The sequence below is a fragment of the Amia ocellicauda genome, unplaced genomic scaffold, assembly GCF_036373705.1.
Source record: "Amia ocellicauda isolate fAmiCal2 unplaced genomic scaffold, fAmiCal2.hap1 HAP1_SCAFFOLD_33, whole genome shotgun sequence".
Taxonomy (NCBI): Eukaryota; Metazoa; Chordata; class Actinopteri; order Amiiformes; family Amiidae; genus Amia; species Amia ocellicauda.
In genome coordinates, this window is record NW_027102898.1 from 909724 (window position 1) to 932738 (window position 23015).

The 23015-nt window shown below is 39.8% G+C and overlaps 2 non-coding genes and 7 pseudogenes across 2 annotated transcripts; all 9 read right to left on the reverse strand.

Annotated features, from left to right (window-relative positions):
• Positions 1 to 14064: 14064 nt before the first annotated feature.
• On the reverse strand, positions 14065 to 14179 carry LOC136731581 (U5 spliceosomal RNA). The gene has a single exon (XR_010809575.1). It is a non-coding gene; the product is annotated as a U5 spliceosomal RNA (small nuclear RNA).
• A 6189-nt stretch (positions 14180 to 20368) lies between these two features.
• LOC136731285 (uncharacterized) lies at positions 20369 to 20487 on the reverse strand (annotated as a pseudogene).
• A 209-nt stretch (positions 20488 to 20696) lies between these two features.
• Positions 20697 to 20815, reverse strand: LOC136732027 (5S ribosomal RNA). The gene has a single exon (XR_010809745.1). It is a non-coding gene; the product is annotated as a 5S ribosomal RNA (ribosomal RNA).
• Positions 20816 to 21031: 216 nt separating this feature from the next.
• On the reverse strand, positions 21032 to 21150 carry LOC136731202 (uncharacterized; annotated as a pseudogene).
• A 214-nt stretch (positions 21151 to 21364) lies between these two features.
• LOC136731152 (uncharacterized) lies at positions 21365 to 21483 on the reverse strand (annotated as a pseudogene).
• Positions 21484 to 21699: 216 nt separating this feature from the next.
• On the reverse strand, positions 21700 to 21818 carry LOC136731455 (uncharacterized; annotated as a pseudogene).
• Positions 21819 to 22031: 213 nt separating this feature from the next.
• LOC136731363 (uncharacterized) lies at positions 22032 to 22151 on the reverse strand (annotated as a pseudogene).
• A 220-nt stretch (positions 22152 to 22371) lies between these two features.
• LOC136731112 (uncharacterized) lies at positions 22372 to 22490 on the reverse strand (annotated as a pseudogene).
• A 209-nt stretch (positions 22491 to 22699) lies between these two features.
• LOC136731186 (uncharacterized) lies at positions 22700 to 22818 on the reverse strand (annotated as a pseudogene).
• Between the last annotated feature and the right edge of the window lie 197 nt (positions 22819 to 23015).

The following is a 23015-nucleotide window of genomic DNA, read 5'->3' on the forward strand; positions in this document are numbered from 1 at the left end:
GAGCCAATCATAGTCCCCGTTATTTGCATATCGTGGCGCAAAGCATTCTGGGAAAAGCAACTTAACACGTTTAGTCATGTATTTGTCCATAGTTTACACATGAGATGAACGAGACAGTATGACGTATTGAGCACCTGGGATTCCTCATGTGTATGTGAGGGGCAGAGGAACCGGATCCCAAGTGTGCGTCCCAGGTGCTATAGGTTTCAAAGCATGCAGGGGAATAGGCACCCCACCCTGACACATATAGAAGACTGGATAGGGAGATATAAATAGCAATGGGGAGACTCTTGTACTTGGTGTGGCTCTATCCATATAGTGGGGCCAGCAGGTGCAGCAATAGAAGCTCAGCCTGGGGAGACTGGATTTAGCATTTCCTCTCCATTTTGATAACTATTCATAATCATTTCTGCAAAATACTTCTATGATACCTATGTATGTTTTTTACTTGTACTATATTATACTATCAAGTATCAGTGTACACATACAATGTGACCTGTTACATTAATACAGAGGCCACGGAAGGCCAGATCACTAATAGCCACTGTCCCCTGATATTACACTTTTTTACAATCACTTTGGCACTCATTTCAGAACCTTGATGTCATTTTTCAAAACTCTAGACACTAAACTCACACCCGATGATCAAAATGCACATTTTTCAAAACTCTAACACTTTTTTACAATTGCTTGGATACAATACACATCAACCTCAGATCATTTGTTCATTGAACTAAAATGACACAACTTAACATCAAAGTATTACCATTTCAAAATGCAATTCACACATTACATCTGAGATCACTGTCTATTCATTTCATTACAAAGATCTAACTATCAATTGATACAGCTGCTCAAAATGATAAGTGACTGTTGCATTACTCTTAATGCATAGTTTTATGGAAACTGACAAACAGTATTCCATGTTTCGATCATGAAAGTTTCAGGATAATGAGATCCATTGACACCAATAACCGAGGAGCATGGTTTCTTAGGGTTACCATAGACTTGACTGTGTCTTCTTGTTTGTGAAGGAACAGGACTGTGTTTTCCTGTCTGGGTTCCCGCAGGCTTAAGTGGGTTTGACCTACTATTAGAAAAAAAAAAAAAAAGGAGCGCTAATTAATTGTTCAATATCTGATACGCCGGTGATAATATAAAATAACGTGTTTATAGTTTATAGAAGTTTATAGTGTTTATGGTAAATGAAGAAAAGTCATTAAGTTATATACAAGTTCTATAAATGCAAACATTGAAAAGCATGTTTGTTGTTATTCCTATATAGGATTTAGTATTATTTGTGTTTTCTTGTTTTTTGCTATGTTTTCTCCCCTGTCGTTTATTGTTATTTTGCGGGCTTGCACGCCTTGGTTGTTGTGTACAAAACGATACATAGAAAATGGGAAAACGTGTTACTGTGTGGGAACAGCTCTAGTAAGACGGGCGACCCGCCACTTAAAGGTACACATGTAAGGTACATGTATGATAACTATGGAGTGAAGCGGTGCGTTTGACTGGACAATAGGTGACAGAAAATTAAGGTTTCCAGAAGATGGGACTTTTGATTCAGATAGACTTGAGCACCTAAAAACGGTTTTGCAAAATAGGAATACAAAGCATTAAGAAATGAGAAACCAAAGCTAGCTATCTTAAAACATTTGTTAGAGAAAAGAAAGAAAAGACAACAGGCATAATTCAATCTGAATGCCCCGAAGACAAATTAAAAATATATATATATGTTTTTCAGTATAAATGATAGTCCTCAAGATACTGAAGGAAAATTACTAGATAAGTAATAAATAAGGGTAGTTTGAGACACTGCAGGTCAATATAACATGCCAACCAAAACCATGGTATCTGAATTTACTATGGATATAAATTAATATGTGTCTCTTTGTATGTTTGTACGTTTTCAGTTTGCGCAAGGTAAATGTCCATATTTTGACTTTTTCATGTACTGTATAGTCCAGAATATGACTAAGAGAGTCATAAGTCACAAATAGTTACAGAATGATAGCTAAAAAACGCCAGTTAAATATGTTGTAATAACAGACCTACAAGAAAGTCAGCATTTAACTGTACACAGAATGCTATTGCAAACAGAAATAATAATACAAAATTAAGTTATTTAAATAGGTCTTACGAATACAGAAGTTAAAAGTAACATGTTAGAAATGGAATTAGAGCCAAATTTAGAAATAGGAATCCGAGGCAACCACAAACATTCGGTGAAGGTTTCTTACATATTGATAAATAGATAACCAGATACTCCAGGAAATTAACGATGTGCTCATTTGGAAGCTATGAGTTCCACAATGAAGAGTTTTTAAATCCCTAGAAATAGATCCCTAAATACAATGTGTAGGTAAGAAATTAACTATTGATCAGTTCAATCTGGATTCGGGAACAGTTCTTCTGAACCTGTACTGGTGTAGATTGGACTTCAATAGGAGGAAGTGACACAATAAAGACATGAGCCGCGCAGGAGGACAGTCTTAGTGCCCACGCAGGTTCTTAGTTGGGGAAATCATTGACTGGACACATTTTTTGAAAATGTGCTTTCCTGAAGTACCTGGACATCATTATTGAGATCAATGAAAAGGCTTATTTTCCAAAGATTAAATACATTCATTAACTACAATAATGTAGTGAAATGTATATAAATAGTAATAATACAAATCGATCAAATATAACTTGCATTTTCTTGTAAGAAATTAGGAATAGGAGAAAGAACAGCTGTTGGGATGCAGTGCGATGTTATCCAAAATTGAAAGCGGTTGAGAAAGGAGAGTTTGTTCTGTGTGAGACAAATGTACTGCCACGAGAGACTCTGATGGTGATTGACTGGAATATGAGGGAAAATAATGAAGTTACTACAGGTATAACTAAAGGTGTAACATAACTAATTTAATGAAACATAGTCATGGCAAGTTATAAAACTGTTTGGAAATAGTCCTTTCACAAACAGAAATACCCTATCAATTAGGAAGAGGGGGGCAGGGGGCAAGGACCGTATGTGCTCCTCTGCTCCCCCTGTTCGCCTGAGCAGACAAGCAGCCTGAGATGAGAGAGAGAGAGAGAGAGAGAGAGAGAGAGAGAGAGAGAGAGAGAGAGAAGTCAGAGACAAGGCAGAGACTGTAAGTACGTGTAAGGGTTCATAACTTATTACAAACAGAGCAAGAGTGTAATGAATGGTAATTTACACTGCTTGTATTAATAATGATAATAATATTGATGTTGATACAGACGAATACATCACATACTAGATGACAACCGCATAAAACTAATAATAATGAAAATAGGAATAATAGGAGTATGGAAATAATTTCAAATTATGGTTTATTGGTAAAAAATGAATTGAGAAACAAAGATTAATAACTGCCATCATTTACCCAACTACTATTAACTATGGTGTTGAAGGAGCTGCTGTAATAGTTATTGTAATGTTCTCAGGTATTTAAGTTAGATAAAAGGACAAAGATAAGCACATTGTTTTGAAACTTTGACAACTCCACACAAAAAGAGTATCTACACTAGGAAGTAAAGCTGATTCAATAAACACAGGAGATATGATGCTGCTGACGACAGCTGAGTGCTGTACTGAAATAATTTGATAAATGAGATAAATTGGAATCAAGATTATTATTATTTTGAATTGTCCCTTTACTAGAAACCTTATAGATTGTGCGAATGTCAACTAATGTGATAGAGATGCCTTTTATAAGGACGATCTCTGATGTTGTGTGAACCACACATTGTGTCTTCAGACTGATTTATTCCACATGGCAGATATGCATATTATGAATCGTGTCCTGAAGGAACCGATGTCTGACCCATATGGAGAAGATGCTGGTGTTCTTGTTGAGACACAGTAGGCCGAGGGCGCGGCTTTAAAGACAGCCTCACAGCAACTTGAACAGACCAATGCTGAGGTCCACTACGCTGAAGTGATGCTTGACTCAGTGGAGAAATAAGTTAAAATACTATAATTAAAGGTTTTCCAGATTATAGGAATCTACAATATATTGTGAAACTGCTCAGATGACGTCCGCAGTAGCACATATTCTTCTATTGATAGTTTAATTTATAATGTACTATTAGTGGAGATGTCACATTATTCAAATGAATAGAATGACAGCCATGAAGTCAGAATCAGTCCATTGCCCTTCACTTAAGATTTGTACAATGTATAATGTTTATAAATCAAAACGCAACAAATATATGTACAATACAGTTTACAAACTGAATTTGTAAAAAAGAATGTTTTGCTGACTTTTGTATTCTCTTTGAAGCAACAAAATGTATGTGTTATGTATGTCGTAACTAGGGTTTGACTTTTATGACCTGGGGCTGGATGAAATTTAATTTGAGATGCACTGTAAAAGCTCCAGGAAATTGCAACTGGCCACTGCACCTTCCATAAGAGAGCTCAAACATTTGCTAATGCATTGGTTGCCTCACAGGCACTCTTTCCCTGGTTTGCCCATGTGGCGCATGGTGTTGGCCACACGGGCAAAGGGGGGATGTGTGCATCAATCTTTTAAATTGGTTTGCCCCAGGTTTTATAGTAACAGCTTAGCAATTTTGTAGAACTTGCCACATTTGTCAAGCTCATAATCCTGCAATAAAATGTTGTGGATATGAATATATACTTGTAATAATATATAGGTGTTCTAAATGGGTTGAAGCCTATCCCGTAGGAAGGCTGAAGTAGTAAAAGTAGCAAAAATACAGTTAAGGGATGTTATATGTAGATTTCGCATTCCAGGGAAATTTCCAGTGATAGGAACACTCACTTCACTGGGACAATAGTGCAGGAACTATGCAAAGCCCTGCGAGGTAAACAACATTTTCACTGCCCCATCAGGCTCAGTCAGCTGGAGCAGTGGAGAAACAAAATGGGATATTAAAGAATAAGCTGTCTAATATATGCAAACAAACAGGACTCAAACGTCCAGATCCCCTTCCTATAGTCCTAATGACAATGAAATCGTCAGCAAATTGAGAAAAACAGGTCTTTCTCCGTGTGAGATTATTATGGGATGACTTATGAGACTCTCCATCACTCCTCCATTGTCTGTAAGGGAAATGGACATCCACTTGATGGATGATGCTATGTTGTCTTTTTGTATGGGACTAACACGTGCTTTCGAAGCTGTCCATTCACAGATGAAAGCCGCCCAGACTGAACCATCCCAGCAGGTTTACCACCCCTTCCAGCAAGGTGACTGTGTATATCAAAGCACACAAGAGAAAGTCCTCCCAACAGCCCAGGTGGACAGGGCCCTACCAGGTGCTCCTGACCACCCACACAGCTGTGAAGTGCCTAGGAACGACGACATGGATCCACTCCTCACACTGCAAACTTGCCAATCGAGGCGATCAGCACAACCCTGGTGGAGAACAGAGGGATAAAGGAATTGTTCTTCCACATCAGATTTGACATTACTGTATGTATGCAGGCCCTTGTAATTGCTTTTCCAATACTGCCAACTGGTTATTGATGATTGATTTCACATTGTGGTACGAGTATCGAGTGAAATGAGTGCTATCCACCTCAACAACACAGCGATAACATGGAGCCGGCAGGTGATCCAGGTCACAATAGAGGTCAAGCAGTGGGAGGAGGAAGACGTGGTGGTCAAAGGTGTAGCGTAAGGTACACTTATAAAATTCAATTAAAGAAGTGAATTTATAGTATCACCTTATCACGAATCCTGGAATCTTGTAGAACTCAATTTCTGTAATAATTGGACGCAGACACCAATTCCAAAGATATAAATTGTCAAATTTATTCAAAAACAAAGACTAAATGTAGCACTACACTAATTATACAAAAGGGAAAAACTAATTAAAATTCAACTCTAGATCAACAAATCAAAGACAAATCACTTCCGTGACCAAATCAAAGACCATGGGATCGCATATGATAACACACAAATCATTAAACAAAAAAGGTTATAAACACATTGACTACAATACCGGTTAGTAAGACGAAGGTGAGTCTCTCATTAGTATTGTTAGTCAGACATTCAATAACTATGCAGGTTAGTATTTATGTCAGGTAACTTCTCGTTATATATATATCAGTCTCATTAACGTTTAGGTGGAGAGAAAGATCCTATCATTACTTGTTACCACAATTTCCCTTAACTGATTATTATTCAATGATTAAGGATAGGCAGGGCCACCTATAATCTGGTGTCTATTAACTTGTGTCAATTTCAGACTAAACAGTTAAACAGGAATGAGAAGATATTTCTCGGCGTTGACAGATTTTATTTCTAAAATTATCAACAAAACAGTTGAATGCAACACACATTTATATTTAAGAAAACTAAATGATATAACACATTCTAGAGTTATGAATCACAGATTAACATTTCTAATTGATTTCTCAAATGTCATGAATCACAAACTCCAAACTGTTAAACTTATGTGAACTTCGTCACAGAGAGGCCTCTCTGGCTTCGGGCTCAGATAACAGCACACGGCACGAGGTCCGTGTGGTTTGGAACAAAGGCAGTCCGGTTCGGCTTTGTCCAAGAACTTCCACTCAGTCGATGCACCTGGAAGTTGGGGTTTCGCGAATGTAGAGTCTTTTCCAAACAGATTTTCCACTGGTTTGAAGGCTCCAAGGTTGTGCACAAAATCTTCTTTGTAAGCAGGGTTCCACCGTAGTTACTTGAAGACAAAGTCTTTGAGGAAAGCAGGGCCCTTTTCGTTCCAAGGGTCAAGTTTCTTAAGACTCAAATAGCTATTTAAATGACTTTCGTATTCAGTCGACTTAGTCAATTGTCCAGCTGGATGGCTGGGCACAGGCGGGCAGCGCAGTCTGTAAAGTTCTTTATTTAATAAAGTCCTTTAAAAGAATTCTTCGTACGGCTCAATCTCCTTCTCCCAGTTTAACCCTTCTGTTGCTGGTAAAGACTTAGTTGGTTTCTGGTTCCGGTTCTGGCAACAGAGATACAAGTTGAGCTGTGGCAGCGAGTTACTGGTTTAGGTGAGAGAGAGAGAGAGATGCCGTGCGTTACCCTTTATACGCCTGTCAGATCAATAGGTGATTGGTTCTTTAGTTTGTGAGATTGGATTTCGGCTTCAGCCCCCAGTGTCCTATTGGAGGGGGGCTTGATTTATGACTGATGTCAATCCATGCCATCTTTTGGAAATGCCGGTTGGCACGGGTTCGTAGCTCTGTGTCGGGATTTCGGCTCTCGTCCATTTCAAAGAGTTTTTATTTCCTACAGGCCCCCTTCCCCAGACATCTCACAGCAGGGATTCCAAGCTATTTGGCCCATTCTCGGTGCCATCCTCCCAAGACTGTCACTTTGATGTAAACCAGTTCACATGCTGATGAGTTAAGGAAATCTGATAAATTTGGGGGGGAGAGGTCTTCTTTAGATCAGTGCTTCAGCTCAGAGCTAAAATGCTCTTATCAGAATACACCAACATAACGCTACACTGGTTAATTCTGTTCTGGGAAAACCACAATCCTGCAGGTTTAATAAGTCTCTCTACACATCAGTCCCTGAGTACCTTCAACCAATGGTCATTTTGACCAATTAAGCCCAAGAATTGAGTCAATTAAGTTGTCAAGGACTACCCAGTGAAGACGTGAACTCACGACTAGGTCACACTGTGAGCTCACCAGAGCAGACATTACACTGAGCTCACTGTGAGCTCACTTAGCGCTTTTCCAGCGACATGGTGCCGGTGCTGGAGCCGGAGCTGCTGCTCGGCCTGGGATCCAGCTGATCTTTTTTGAACCGGCCCGCTTTTCCACCGGTTTTGACGTCACTGGATGTGGGCGTTCCCAAGCATGGAGTAGAAGTGGAGAAACACAGCAATAGTAATCAGCACCGAGGCGACTGCGTCTTTAAACCCCATTTAACATCACAATCAAACTCATTCCGCGTCTATGGCAAATCGTAACCCTAATGTTACAAATGTTCCCTAAACACCTATTTTGCAGGATCAATAAAAAATTATTAGGATTTTTTAAACTTTTACTGACACACATAGTTAATAGCAATGTGTTATAACTTTACCGAAAATAAAAATCTGTATATCTTTAATTGTTTAGACGTTATTAAGATATAATGCATCTTTCACATAGGGAACATTTGTAACATGTTAGGAAAAACAAACAAATGATTTGAAAATATTCATAATTACAGCATACAATTTGTCAGGCTTCATAACAATGGTATTTATAACATACTCTGTAAAAATCAAGCAAATAGCATTTGTGGTTCACGAGAAAAAATATATATATATAATCAAAGCTATCAGACTATAGCAGCCGGTGTATGAAGACACATACGATTATACAGCATTATTTGGCAGCTTCGCAAGACCTAATTTGAAACGTTGTTGGTAAGTTAGATAATTAGTGGGGACCCTCTATTTGCAGTTCTTCCCCTCCATAATTGCTAAAATAAAGTTTTACTGACATTTTATTGACCCTACCACTGCATAGGGCACATCTGTAACATGAACGCTACTGAATGGCACATACATTGAAAACTACGGAGAACTGAGACAAAATCCACTTTACACTTCATAAATAATCTTAAAACGTTTCCAACCAAGGCAACACCCACTTGAAATACGTTCATTCTCATTTTTGGTAAACAAAAAGAGAGATTGTTACATATGTTCCCTATGATGCATCTACAGAGAGAGAGAGACAGACAGACACTAACTCTCTCTCTCTCTCTCTCTCTCTCTCTCTCTCTCTCTCTCTCTCAGCTGGGAGTGTGTGGGAGGGGTCTGCAGTGAGCGGGAGTGCTGCTGAGAGCTCTGTCCTTTGGCTGCGTTTTTTTGTTGCTTTACTTTTTTCAGTTTGTTTATTTTGTCTTCTGTTTTCAGTGCTTTTCTTATTGTGGGGGAACAGGGGAGGGGAGGGGGGAGTACCGGTAGTTCTTCCCGGGTCGGGGGGTCGGACCCCCTGAATGCGTCTTTTGAAAAACTGACCCGACGCCATGGAGTCAAGATCGCTCCGGTGCAGTTCTGCCCCCTAGAGCAGTGTGTGTTAGCGGTTGGGGAGGTAGCAGGGTGTGAAAATATCAAGTCTGCTGCCATTGTTATCTTCTTAAAAACCACTGATCTGCTCAATCAGCTAGTGGCTAATGGCACAGTGTTAGACGACACTTTCACCCCGGTGTTGCCGCTCGCTGCTCCTGCCCGGAAGGTAACGCTGTCTAACGTCCCTCCGTTCATCCGCACCGGCTCGGGCAGCTGATGTCCGGCATTAAGAGGGTCCCGCTGGGCTGCAAAGCCCCGCAACTGAAACACGTCGTGTCCTTCCGAAGGCAGCTGTATATGATCCTCAATAACATCAATGAGGATCTTAATGTCTCCGAAGTTGGATCTCTCTTGCTGCCACCACCACGAAGATTGCTCTTTAGTAATGTTGGAAAGTCAAAGACAGCAACCGTCAGGGTTCTTGCATATGACGTATTCGTGCTGCACCTCTCTGCAAGGATCCAGGACAGTTTGTCAATGTAAACTCCAGTGCCTGGGAATATTTCCACCTAAAAGACAATGGTAAATAAAAAACAAGTTTATCCCCAAACTATTCTTATATTATGTTAAGTGGAATACATTATCAGTAAGGCTGTGATTTTGTTACAGAAATGTGTTATTAAAGACCACAGTATGTCTCAATTCTAAGTTTATTAATTTACAGACATAATTAAGTCAGTGAATCTGTGTCACCCATAATTCAATTACATTCTTATTATCAACTTTAACTATGAATATAACTGATAATGTAGCATCATTAGATTGTTTACAACCAATATTTGTTTTCAATATATATATTTTTACCTTGTCTTTGTAATATTGTAGACCAAGAGTGTTATACCTGTTTTGGTGATTCTTTGTCAGATTCAGAACAATTTGCTGTGGGGCTGTCAGAACCACTTGATGGTGACACACTTTTGTCTTCATTGCTGATAAATGTGGCTTTTGTTACAATTTTTTTCAGATTGTCCAAAAGGTCTGGAATCTCTGGAGAAAAAAACCTTAGTATTAAATGATAATCATTTCTAGTAATATATTTAATACAAAGTGAAAACAAAACCATCAATGCCTGCAATTATACTTGAGAGACTTGCTCTATGTTATTGGCAAACTGACCTTTTTGTGGGTCATTAACATTAGCTACGAAAAAAATAAAAGAGATAAAATACAAGAATTACCAGGTCTAATGTAATGCATATAGTCATTAATGTAGGATTATGAAGTTATGTTGAAAAACTTTATTTAATAATCAGTATTATTAAACTATTAGACAGTGCACATTAAGAGTCTGTATTGTGGTTCTAGATTACTTCAGTATGATCAACTATAATACATTACTCTGGAATCTAAATTACTGAAGAATAACATTTATCAAGGTAAGGAATTATTTGCTATAAATAAAAAAACTTACCATCAACCATACGGTTTCGAAGACATTGGTTTTCATTTTTAAGTCTTGTGTTTTCCTTTTCGAGCTGCTTAACGTTTTGCTGTAGCTCAACTTCACTGGACTCTTTAAATGTCTGTAGAATATGACGGGATCTAATTCTTGAAGCTCCATCGGTTTTCTTTCTTATTTTGTGCTGTATTCAGAGAGAAAAAGAGTTTAAAATGAATATATATATATATATATATATGAAAATGATTTAAAAAAAAAACAATCCTGCAATACATTTATTTAATATTTGCAGTAATTATCTCACCGGTAACTGTGGTTCATCAAGGTCACTATCATCTGAAATTTGAAGTTTTTTGTTTGGTTTAGGTACTCTCTTCATTTTAGGACAGGGCATTTTTGTTAGGTCATTAAGTTTTCTTCTTAGTTCGCCTTCTTTTCCTAAAATAAAAATAAAATAAATAAAACCCTGCATTATGTCCACAGATATTTGGGGATTATATTTATTTGTCATAAAAATACTGTGCTTTGACCACACAAATTAAGATGAACAGCCAACACTGAATCAAAACTGAAGTTAAATTATATCTGGTTTAATTTATTTTGTGATTTGGGGGATTTTATTGTAAAGCACAACACACAATAAATCGTTCTTACAAATGCCAGTCAAGTATGACGAGTTTTTAGCGCCCTCACCACCACCTACCATGTTATAAGAGTATGTTAGAAGTACAACACATTAATAACTTAAACATTCATTTCAAATATACTGTGATTGTATATATCAAATAGCATGTAAAGACTTTAATGTTTTTTTTTTTTAAATAAACATTGTTACCAGTCATAATGATCTGCGCTTCATGGACAGGCCATCCACCTTTTGGAGGTTTGTTCGTGTCTCTCCACTCTGCTCTGAAGTTTCGAGTCGTCTCTTCGTCATCATCAGCAATGCTGAATAAATCAAAATTGCGAAAGCAAGCAGTGGGAATCACGCTGTAAGAGTCTTTGTCGACCCCGCTTTCCCACTTCACCAACGCGTGCATCACCGCCATACTACCTTCACCTTCTCGTCCGTTTTTTCTGCGCGTTTTTCCCCCGACAAGTCACGGCACAAAAAACAGTCCCGCTCTGCATTCTGGTACTTGGCGTTCTTAATAACACCAACAGGGTGTAATCGCATAGACCACTCGAGTATAAAGTACTACATATCCCATCTGTTACAGTTTTTTTTCTTCTTCTGAAACTGCAAGCGCACTACATAAAGTTTGGCAAATGAAGAAATTTGGATGATGAGTTTACAATCTTATAAACAGTATTTAAGTAAACCTAGATATGCAATTCCAAAAAGAACAGCATCGAGATGGAGAAACAGGATACAAAAATAATAATACAATGTTTATACTTTTTGTATTTTAATTACAGTATGTAATTATTGCCTTTTGATTTACATTTACAGAAAAAGAACGGCGGCAAATGTGGACTACCCAACAAGAAGCAACAAAGTTACTAAAATATCAGATTCTCAGGTAAGCTTCATGCAGCCATACATGTATAATTATAAAATCAATCCAAAAAATAGACCTTGTTTACCCTACAACTGATTTGAGTGTTAATTCTATTTAAGATATAAAAAAATATTTTGTTTTCTGAACTAATAATCTGTGAACATTCTATTATCTCTATAATTTTAATTAATACATTTATTTTATTATTGGTGGAACATTATATTTTTCAGCTCAGATGATTTCACGTACCATCAATTTTTCTGTTAATAAATGTGCAAAAACAAATCAGATGGATAGGCCCCTACATATGAACATTAAGTTAAAGGCCTAGAGTGAGTGTTCTTCACTTCCAGTCATGGCGGGCCACAATCCAGCTCTTTGTAACTCATCAACAACCAAAGACCTGGGAAAAGGGTTAAATGGCTTCAGTTAAGCCAATTAGGTAATTAAGAGCTCAACTGGAAAAAAAACAGCAGGCATAGGGGTACTTTAGGACCACAGTCACTGATATAACCTACAATGTTGTTGTAATGAAAATCAGCAGACAGTGGGCCTCCTCCAGGACTAAGGTTGAGAAGCACTGGTCTTGAAGACCACAATAACAATCGACCTCAAGGGCTAGGGATATTCGAGGTGATGCTAAACCAGTCCTGAATGTTTAAATATAATGTTATTTTCTTGTAGTGTGCCGTTGCTGTTAATGCAACCAGTTATATTGAGCCATCAAATACAGAAGCTGACGAAAGACATCAACATGTAAATTTAGTTGTAAATTTAAAGTGTGTGTGAAAAGTATTTTGTATATGGAGATTAACCCATAGTTTCACAGATAAATTGTGGACCAGTGATATTCAGGATCTTCAAAACAAGTCCTGAATGCTCAAACTTAACACTTCTTTTTTTAGAGTGTCGTTGCTGTCAATCCAGCCAGTGATGTGGAGCCATCAGATACAGAAGCTGATGAAAAACAACATGTAAATTTCCTAAATTAATATGGTGCATCAAAATACTTATTTAGCACTTTCAACTGTTTCTTTGTGATTCCTAAAATTACTTTACAGGCTGGGGCTGGGGGAAGACACTGCGCCCGCCTGGATAAGCCTGTACAAGCCCCCCTCAATAAGAGAGCTGGCAATCTGCAGTGGAGGGTGTTACACACCATTATTGCTGTCAATTCTTTTATTACTGTTCTTAACCCTGCTGTGTCCGACGCCTGCCCATTCTGTGCTCAGAGAGAGACCGTGTTTCACTGTTTCAGCACTTGCTCTCGGTTGTCACCCATTTTTAGTCTTTTAACTCGTCTTTTTACTGATCTTAACCTGATTTTTAACACAAAGGTTTTTATTTTAGGGGCGCGATACACCAGAAAGACCAAACATGTGGACCAGCTGGTAAACTTCTTGCTGGGCCAGGCTAAAATGGCCGTCTATAAGACTAGGAAGAACAGAGTGTGTGGGGAGGGCAGTGAGGATGCAGTGAGAGTGTTTGCCATGCTGGTCAAGTGCAGAGTCAGACTAGAGTTTAACTATTACAGGCTGATGAATGATTTGGAGAGTTTTGAACAGGTCTGGTGTATTAATGATGCCCTTTGTGAATTGTATGACGGGGAGTTGGTTTTTATTATGTAATTCATTTATAGGGTTTAGTATTTGATGGTTGTTTTGTTGTGTGTATTGGGTTGCTTTCTTTAAAAGTGTACAGATCAGTGGCGGAGTTAATGCTTGTTGGGGGGAGACAAACAAAGGGGAACACTATTTTTTATTTATTTATTTATTTTCTTTTGTATGAATTATTGCGTGTTGCAAACAGGCAATGAAGTCTGATAAAAGTCAAAAAGTCTCTCTCTCTCTCACACACACACACACAGCCAGCAAGACACACAGAGCCAGCCAGCTCAGCGATGACATCACAAACATCTCTCTCAGGTGACTCCTATGACATCACAGAGCACGTACATTCCGTTGCTTGCCGTCTGTCAACCACTCAGTCACTGCCAGCCAGACTGGCTGGCTGACTGGATGGTGGGGCTGCTTGCTGCTGCTGCGTACCTTAGCAAGCTTATTTGCTTGACCGGCCTTCCTCCTCCGCCCACATGCCCACCTATGTCCGATCTGCTGTTCACCTGGATCACAGCTCCGCCCCAACAAGGCAGAGCCTCCCAAGAATGGTACAAACTCACCCACGATCCCCTCCACGGAAAGCTATAGCAAAAGGCAAAAGCATTATACGTAATGAAGAGGAACCCGAGTCCAAGACGCATCCGACCAGCCATACATATTTGTGTGTATTAAAGATCACATTTTATTACATTTAGATTTTCTGTACTTTATTACATCTTTTTGTGATTTTTAAATGTATTGTTTCTTTTCCTTATATATGTATGTATGTATGTATGTATGTGTGTGTGTGTCTGTGTGAAAGTGTATGTGTTTGTGTGTCTCTGTGTGAAAGTGAGTGTGTGTGTGTCTGTCTCTGTGTTTGTGTGTCTGTCTCTGTGTGAAAGTGAGTGTGTGTGCGTGTGTCTGTCTGTGAAAGTGTGTGTGTGTGTGTGTGGGTGTGACAGTGTGTATGAGTGTCTGTCTGTCATGTAACTCGCACATCTGTGAGGGCACCATTTTTGCAGAAAGAGATGTACACATTTTGGAGCAACATATGCTGCCATCCAGACATCGTCTTTTCCAGGGACATCCCTGCATTTTTCAGCAGGATAACGCCAAACCACATTCTGCCCAGATTACAAGCGCATGGTTGCGTAGGCAGAGAGTGCGGGTGCTAGCATGGCCTGCCTGCAGTCCTGACCTGTCTCCGAATTGAGAATGTGTGGCGCACTATGAAGTGCAAATTAAGACAACGAAGGCCCTGTGCAGTTGCGCAGCTGAGGAAATGCATAATGGATGAATGGGGGGAAATCCCACTTGCTAAACTTAACCAAGTGGTGTCTTCAGTGCCCAAGTGCTTAATAAGTGTTATTAAAAGAAAAGGTGATGTTACATAGTGGTAAACAGTCGACTGTCCCAACTTTCTTGGTTTCTTTTCACTGCTAATGAGATGCTGTAGAGTGAGTTAGTTATATTGCTTTCAGGAGCTCTAATCGTATTGATGAGTTCATGCAGCATTTGTAATTGAATTTCAAAAAGAAATCCTTGCTGTCTGGCCTGTGTGTATGAGATGTACTCTGTCAATCTTTGGCTAACAACTGAAACATTGGTAGAACAAAAATGGCAACATAAAAAAGAAAAGTACATTTTAAAAGAGCACATTAAATAGGATGAATATACAGTTTTTTACAATCACTTTGTCACTAATTTCAGAACCTTGATGTCATTTTTCAAAACTCTAGACACAAAACTCAAAACGGTCATCACTTGTAACACAGGCTGTCCAATGTTCAAAACATTGCATTGTGCATTCATATCTTTAAAGAAACCTTGCACTTGCAGACTTGTTGGTTCAAATAATTCATTTATCATGAAATACCATAGTAACATTTATTTAGATCACCCACACAGAAGATACCGATAGTTTCACTGTGTAGTTGTTCGTACAATCATTAAATATTGTAGTACAAAATATGTGATACATGTTTCATTATGGTACTACACATAAATACATCACTGTAAAAGGACTAGTAGAGAGAATACTACAGACACAGTGGAATCATTGAACAAAATCTGAAATGTATTGATGCAATACAATCAAATCACACCATAGGTTTCTTTGAAGCCATGCAACAATAATTAGCTACAAAAAAGAACAAAACTACAGTAAAATGTCAACTGCAGTGTTCCTCACCTGGCTTAGTGTAAAACAAAGGATTGATTACTGTACTTCTGAATTTCCATCAGCCCTGTATTCAGGTTCAGGTTCTCACAACCATTTTTCACAAGAGGCATCTTGAAACTGAACATACCTGAACATACTCAGTCATCAGCTGCTTCACTCTGTCTGCATTTCTTTCAAAAGGCACACTATACTCTGTGCTACACATTGGTATGCAGTATACAGTCATTTGACAATTGAGAGTAGCCTAATGTTTAGTGCATGCTGAAGACTTGCCGCTTCTCAGTACGGACATTTCTGATGATTGAGGCCACAGTTGATCCTGAGTTGATTCTGAGGTTTGATTGAATCATTGTAGCTGCCTCAGTCATGGTCATGCCATGATTTACAACATGCTCTACAACTATTTCTCGGATTTCACTGGACACTATTTGCTGTTGCTGCCGCTGTCTGGTCCGTGGCCTTGTCCTCTACCACGTTCCCCCAACACCTCTCAAATGAGGCCCATGGCTGCCTCTCTGGTGAGGCCTAAGCCCTCCTCTATGACGAGGCCCACGACCACCTCTCAGAAGGGGTGCATGTCCCCTTCCATTCCTTTGACCACCACGTCTTCCTCCTCCCACTGCTTGACCTCTATTGTGACCTGGATGACTTGCCGGCTCCATGTTATCACTGTGTTGCTGGGGTGGATAGCACTCATTTCACTCGATACTCGTACCACAATGTGAAATCAATCATCAATAACCAGTTGGCAGTATTGGAAAAGCAATTACAAGGGCCTGCATACATACAGTAATGTCAAATCTGATGTGGAAGAACAATCATCTTCAACCAGGTTGGAGCGTTAGTTGCAATGCCTTTAATACACGCAGCGTGGAGAGGAACAGTGACTCAAGTAGATCCCAAAGTCGCTCTGCCTTCATTTTAACAGTCAGAGCTTTTATACACAAAAATCAAAGAGCTGGTTATAATCAGAAAGTCATTACTATGTTATCTTAAAAGTTAGCTAAGCAGAATTTATATCATTATAGGACAGAGTTCATAGATCAACACATGGATTAGGGAGCAGGCACTTCAATCATACTGTTTGACATTGTCTCCAAGATTCTCATCGTAAATAACAAGCAGAAATCAAACTACCTTCTGGCCTGACCTTCTAGCTTGACCTTATCTTTCTTAAGTATACAAGAGAGAAAAACAGGTATTAGAGAAAAAAATTCTAACTTTCCTTCCACACTGCAAACATGGTGTGGAAAAGTGCTACATGATGATGAATGATGATGAAATATTACATCCATAGATAATGTAGTCCAACTGGTTCATGCTCCTCGTTTATTGATGTCAATGGATCTCATTATCCTGAAACTTTCATGATCGAAACATGGAATATTGTTTGTCAGTTTCCATAAAATTATGCATTAAGAGTAATGCAACAGTCACTTATCATTTTGAGCAGCTGTATCAATTGATAGTTAGATCTTTGTAATGAAATGAATAGACAGTGATCTCAGATGTAATGTGTGAATTGCATTTTGAAATGGTAATACTTTGATGTTAAGTTGTGTCATTTTAGTTCAATGAACAAATGATCTGAGGTTGATGTGTATTGTATCCAAGCAATTGTAAAAAAGTGTTAGAGTTTTGAAAAATGTGCATTTTGATCATCGGGTGTCTAGAGTTTTGAAAAATGACATCAAGGTTCTGAAATGAGTGCCAAAGTGATTGTAAAAAAGTGTAATATCAGGGGACAGTGGCTATTAGTGATCTGGTCTTCCGTGGCCTCTGTATTAATGTAACAGGTCACATTGTATGTGTACACTGATACTTGATAGTATAATATAGTACAAGTAAAAAACATACATAGGTATCATAGAAGTATTTTGCAGAAATGATTATGGATAGTTATCAAAATGGAGAGGAAATGCTAAATCCAGTCTCCCCAGGCTGAGCTTCTATTGCTGCACCTGCTAAGTGGCTGCTGGCCCCACTATATGGATAGAGCCACACCAAGTACAAGAGTCTCCCCATTGCTATTTATATCTCCCTATCCAGTCTTCTATACGTGTCAGGTATACAAGTGTGTGTGTGTGTGTGTGTGTCTGTCTGTCTGTCTGTCTGTCTGTGAAAGTGTGTGTGTGTGTGTGTGTGTGAAAGTGTGTGTGAGTGTCTGTCTGTCTGTCTGTCATGTAACTTGCACATCTGTGAGGGCACCACTAATGCAGAAAGAGATGTACACATATTGTTTATTTTCCATATATATGTATGTATGTATGTATGCATGTCCAATTGCTTTGACAATACAAATGAATTGAATTGAGAGGGAGAGAGAGAGAGTAAGAGAGAGAGAGAGAGACAGACAGACAGACAGACAGAGAGACACACACACACACACACACACACACAGAGAGCCAGCCAGCCAGCTCAGCGATGACATGACGAGCCTCTCTCAGCTTACTGCTATGACATCACAGAGCACGTACATTCCGTTTAACAAATCGTTAAACAAAAAAGGTTATAAACACATTGACTACAATACCGGTTAGTAAGACGAAGGTGAGTCTCTCGTTAGTATTATTAGTCAGACATTAAATAACTACGCAGGTTAGTATTTATGTCAGGTAACTTCTCGTTATATATATATCAGTCTCATTTACGTTTAGGTGCCGAGAAAGATCCTATTTGTTACCACAATTTCCCTTAACTGATTATTATTCAATGATTAAGGATAGGCAGGGCCACCAATAATCTAATGTCTATTAACTTGTGTCAATTTCAGACTAAACAGTTAAACAGGAATGAGAAGATATTTCTCGGCGTTGACAGATTTTATTTCTAAAATTATCAACAAAACAGTTTAATGCAACTCACATTTATATTTAAGAAAACTAAATGATATTACACATTCTAGAGTTATGAATCACAGATTAACATTTCTAATTGATTTCTCAAATGTCATGAATCACAAACTCCAAACTGTTAAACTTATGTGAACTTCGTCGCAGAGAGGCCTCTCTGGCTTCGGGCTCAGATAACAGCACACGGCACGAGGTCCGTGTGGTTTGGAACAAAGGCAGTCCGGTTCGGCTTTGTCCAAGAACTTCCACTCAGTCGATGCACCTGGAAGTTGGGGTTTCGCGAATGTAGAGTCTTTTCCAAACAGATTTTCCATTGGTTTGAAGGCTCCAAGGTTGTGCACAAAATCTTCTTTGTAAGCAGGGTTCCACCGTAGTTACTTGAAGACAAAGTCTTTGAGGAAAGCAGGGCCCTGTTTGTTCCAAGGGTCAAGTTTCTTAAGACTCAAATAGCTATTTAAGTGACTGACACTTTCGTATTCAGTCGACTTAGTCAATTGTCCAGCTGTAAAACTCCACTGATCAGGTGGGTCTGTGAAGTTATTTATTTAATAAAGTCCTTTAAAATAATTCTTCGCTCAATCTCCTTCTCCCAGTTTAACTCTTCTGTTGCCGGCAAAGACTTGGTTGGTTTCTGATTCCGGTTCTGGCAACAGAGCTACAGGTTGAGCTGTGGCAGCGAGTTTCTGGTTCAGGTGAGAGAGAGAGAGAGAGAGAAAGACTGTCCGCTGTTCCTTATAGTCTGTCAGATCAGTAGGTGATTGGTCCCTGAGTTCTTGAGATTGGATTTCGGTTTCAGCCCCCAGTGTCCTATTGGAGGGAGGCTTTATTTATGACTGATGTCAATCCATGCCATCTTTTGGAAATGCCGGTTGGCCTGGGTTCGTAGCTCTATGTCGGGATTTCGGCTCTCATCCACTTCAAAGAGTTTTTATCACCTACAGGCCCCTTTCTCCAGACATCTCATAGCAGAATTCCAAACTATTTGGCCTCTTCTCGGTGCCATCCTCCCCAAAACTGTCACTTTGATGCAAACCAGTTCCAAGCTGATGAGCTAAGGAAATCTGATAACTTTGGGGGGGGAGAGGTCTTCTTTAGATCAGTGCTTCAGCTCAGAGCCCAAATGCTCTTATCCAAATACACCCAACATAACGCTACATATGTATGTATGTATGTATATATGTGTAGAAGGAAAATTAGAAATTATTTTCTTACACCTGTTTTTCTCTCTTGTATACTTAAGAAAGATACGGTCAAGCTAGAAGGTCAGCCCAGAAGATAGTTTGATTTCTGTTTGTTATTTACGATGAGAACCTTGGAGACATTGTCAAACGGTATGACCTACGTGCCTGTTCCCTAAAACCATGTGTTGACCTATGAACTCTGTTCTATAATGATATATGTTCTGCTTAGTTAGCCTTTAAGATAACATAGTAATGACTTTCTAGCATGTATGGATGTATGTATGTATGTATATATATATATATATATGTATGTATGTATGTCCAATTGCTTTGACAATACAAATGAATTGAATTGAGAGGAAGAGAGAGAGAGAGAGAGAGAGAAAGAGAGAGAGAGAGACAGACAGACAGACAGACAGCTCAGCGATGACATCACGAGCCTCTCTCAGCTGACTGTTATGACATCACAGAGCACGTACATTCCGTTGCTTGTCGTCTGTCAACCACTCAGTCACTGCTAGCCAGACTGTCCCTAAGACAAAGTGTACAATACTTCAATTATATCTCCTCCAGACAGATAAAGAGTATTAAGAGCTACGATGAAGTTACCCAGGAGACGTAAGAAGCTTGCAGCACCTGGTATTTCTAGGAGATCTCCCATCCAAGTACTGACCAGGCCATGCCCCGTTTAGCTTCCGAGATCTGACGAGACGGGGTGCGTCCAGGACGGTGTAGCCGCAAGCCGAGAGGCCTGGCTGCATGATGTCTCTTAAAGGCTGACAGGTGTTGACGGAACTTCCAGCAAATAAAAAAAGAAAAATGGAGGGAAAAATATCAGTTCAGCAAAGGGTGTTGAAAGTAGCCGGGTACGTGTACATTTCTTCAATTATATCTCCTCCAGACAGAAAGAGAGTATTAATATCTACGATGATGTTACCCAGGAGACGTATAAAGCTTGCAGCACCTGGTATTTCCAGGAGGTCACCCATCCAAGTACTGACCAGGCCCTGCCCTGTTTAGCTTCCGAGATCTGATGAGATCGGTCGCATTCAGGACGGCGTGGCCGCAAGCCGAGAGGCCTGGCAGCATGATGTCTCTTAAAGGCGGGCGGGTTTTGACGGACCTTCCAGCAAAAAAAAAAAGAAAAAAGAAAAATGGAGGGAAAAATATCAGTGCAGCAAAGGATGTTGAAAGTAGCCGGGTACGTGTACAATTCTTCAATTATATCTCCTCCAGACTGAAAGAGAGTATTAAGAGCTACGATGAAGTTACACAGGATAAGTAAAAAGCTTGCATCACCTGGTATTTCCAGGAGGTCACCCATCCAAGTACTAACCAGGCCCTGGCCCGTTTAGTTTCCATGGTCTGACGAGATCGGGCGCGTTCAGGACGGTGTGGCCGCAAGCCAAGAGGCCTGGCTGCATGATGTCTCTAAATGGCTGGAGGGTATTGACAGAACTTCCAGCAAAAAAAAATGAAAAAAGAAAAATGGAGGGAAAAATATCAGTGCAGCAAAGGGTGTTAAAAGTAGCCGGGTACGTGTACAATACTTCAATTATATCTCCTCCAGACAGAAAGAGAGTATAAAGAGCTACGATGAAGTTACCCAGGAGACGTAAAAGCTTGCAGCACCAGGTATTTCTAGGAGGTCTCACATTCAAGTACTGACCAGGTCCTGCCCCGTTTAGCTTCCGAGATCTGATGAGTTCGGGCGCGTTCAGGACAGTGTGGCCGCAAGCCAAGAGGCCTGGCTGCTTGATGTCTCTTAAAGGCTGGAGGGTATTGACGGAACTTCCAGCAAAATAAAAAAGAAAAAAGAAAAATGGAGGGAAAAATACCACTGCAGCAAAGGGTGTTGAAAGTAGCCGGGTACGTGTACAATTCTTCAATTATATCTCCTCCAGACTGAAAGAGAGTATTAAGAGCTACGATGAAGTTACACAGGATACGTAAAAAGCTTGCATTACATGGTATTTCCAGGAGGTCACCCATCCAAGTACCAACCAGGCCCTGGCTCGTTTAGTTTCCAAGGTCTGACGAGATCGGGCGCGTTCAGGACGGTGTGGCCGCAAGCCAAGAGGCCTGGCTGCATAATGTCTCTAAAAGGCTGGAGGGTATTGACGGAACTTCCAGCAAAAAAAAAAGAAATAACAAAAATGGAGGGAAAAATTTCAGTGCAGCAAAGGGTGTTGAAAGTAGCCGGGTACGTGTACAATACTTCAATTATATCTCCTCCAGACAGAAAGAGTATTAAGAGCTACGATGAAGTTACACAGGATACGTAAAATGCTTGCATTACATGGTATTTCCAGGAGGTCACCCATCCAAGTACTGATCAGGACCTGCCCCGTTTAGCTTCCGAGACCTGACGAGATCGGGCGCATTCAGGATGGTGTGGCACACAAGCCAAGACGCCTGGCTGCATGATGTCTCTAAAAGGCTGGCGGGTATTGACGGAACATGCAAGAAAAAAAAAAAAAAAAAAAATAGAAAAATGGAGGGAAAAATATCAGTGCAGGAAAGGGTGTTGAATGTAGCCGGGTACGTGTACAATACTTCAATTATATCTCCTCCAGACAGAAAGCGAGTATTAAGAGCTACGATGAAGTTACCCAGGAGACGTAAAAAGTTTGCAGCACCTCGTATTTCCAGAAGGTCACCCATAAAAGTACTGACCAGGCCCTGCCCCGTTTAAATTCCGAGATCTGACGAGATCGGGCGCGTTCAGGATGGTGTGGCCGCAAGCCGAGATGCCTGGCTGCATGATGTCTCTTAAAGGCTGGCGGGTATTGACGGAACTGCCAGCAAAAAAAAAAAGAATAATAGAGGGAAATATACCAGTGCAGCAAAGGGTGTTGAAAGTAGCCGGGTACGTGTACAATTCTTCAATTATATCTCCTGGAGACAGAAAGAGAGTATTAAGAGCTACGATGAAGTTACCCAGGAGACGTAAAAAGCTTGCAGCACCTGGTATTTCCAGGAGGTCACACATCCAAGTACTGACCAGGCCCTGCCCCGTTTAGCTTCCGAAATCTGATATGATCGGGCGCGTTCAGGACAGTGTGACTACAAGCCAAGAGGCCTGGCTGCATGATGTCTCTTAAAGGCTGGCGGATATTGACGGAACTTCCAGCAAAAAAATAAAATAAAAAGAAAAATAGAGGGAAAAATATCAGTGCAGCAAAGGGTGTTGAAAGTAGCCTAGTACGTGTACAATTCTTCAATTATATCTCCTGGAGACAGAAAGAGAGTATTAAGAGCTACGATGAAG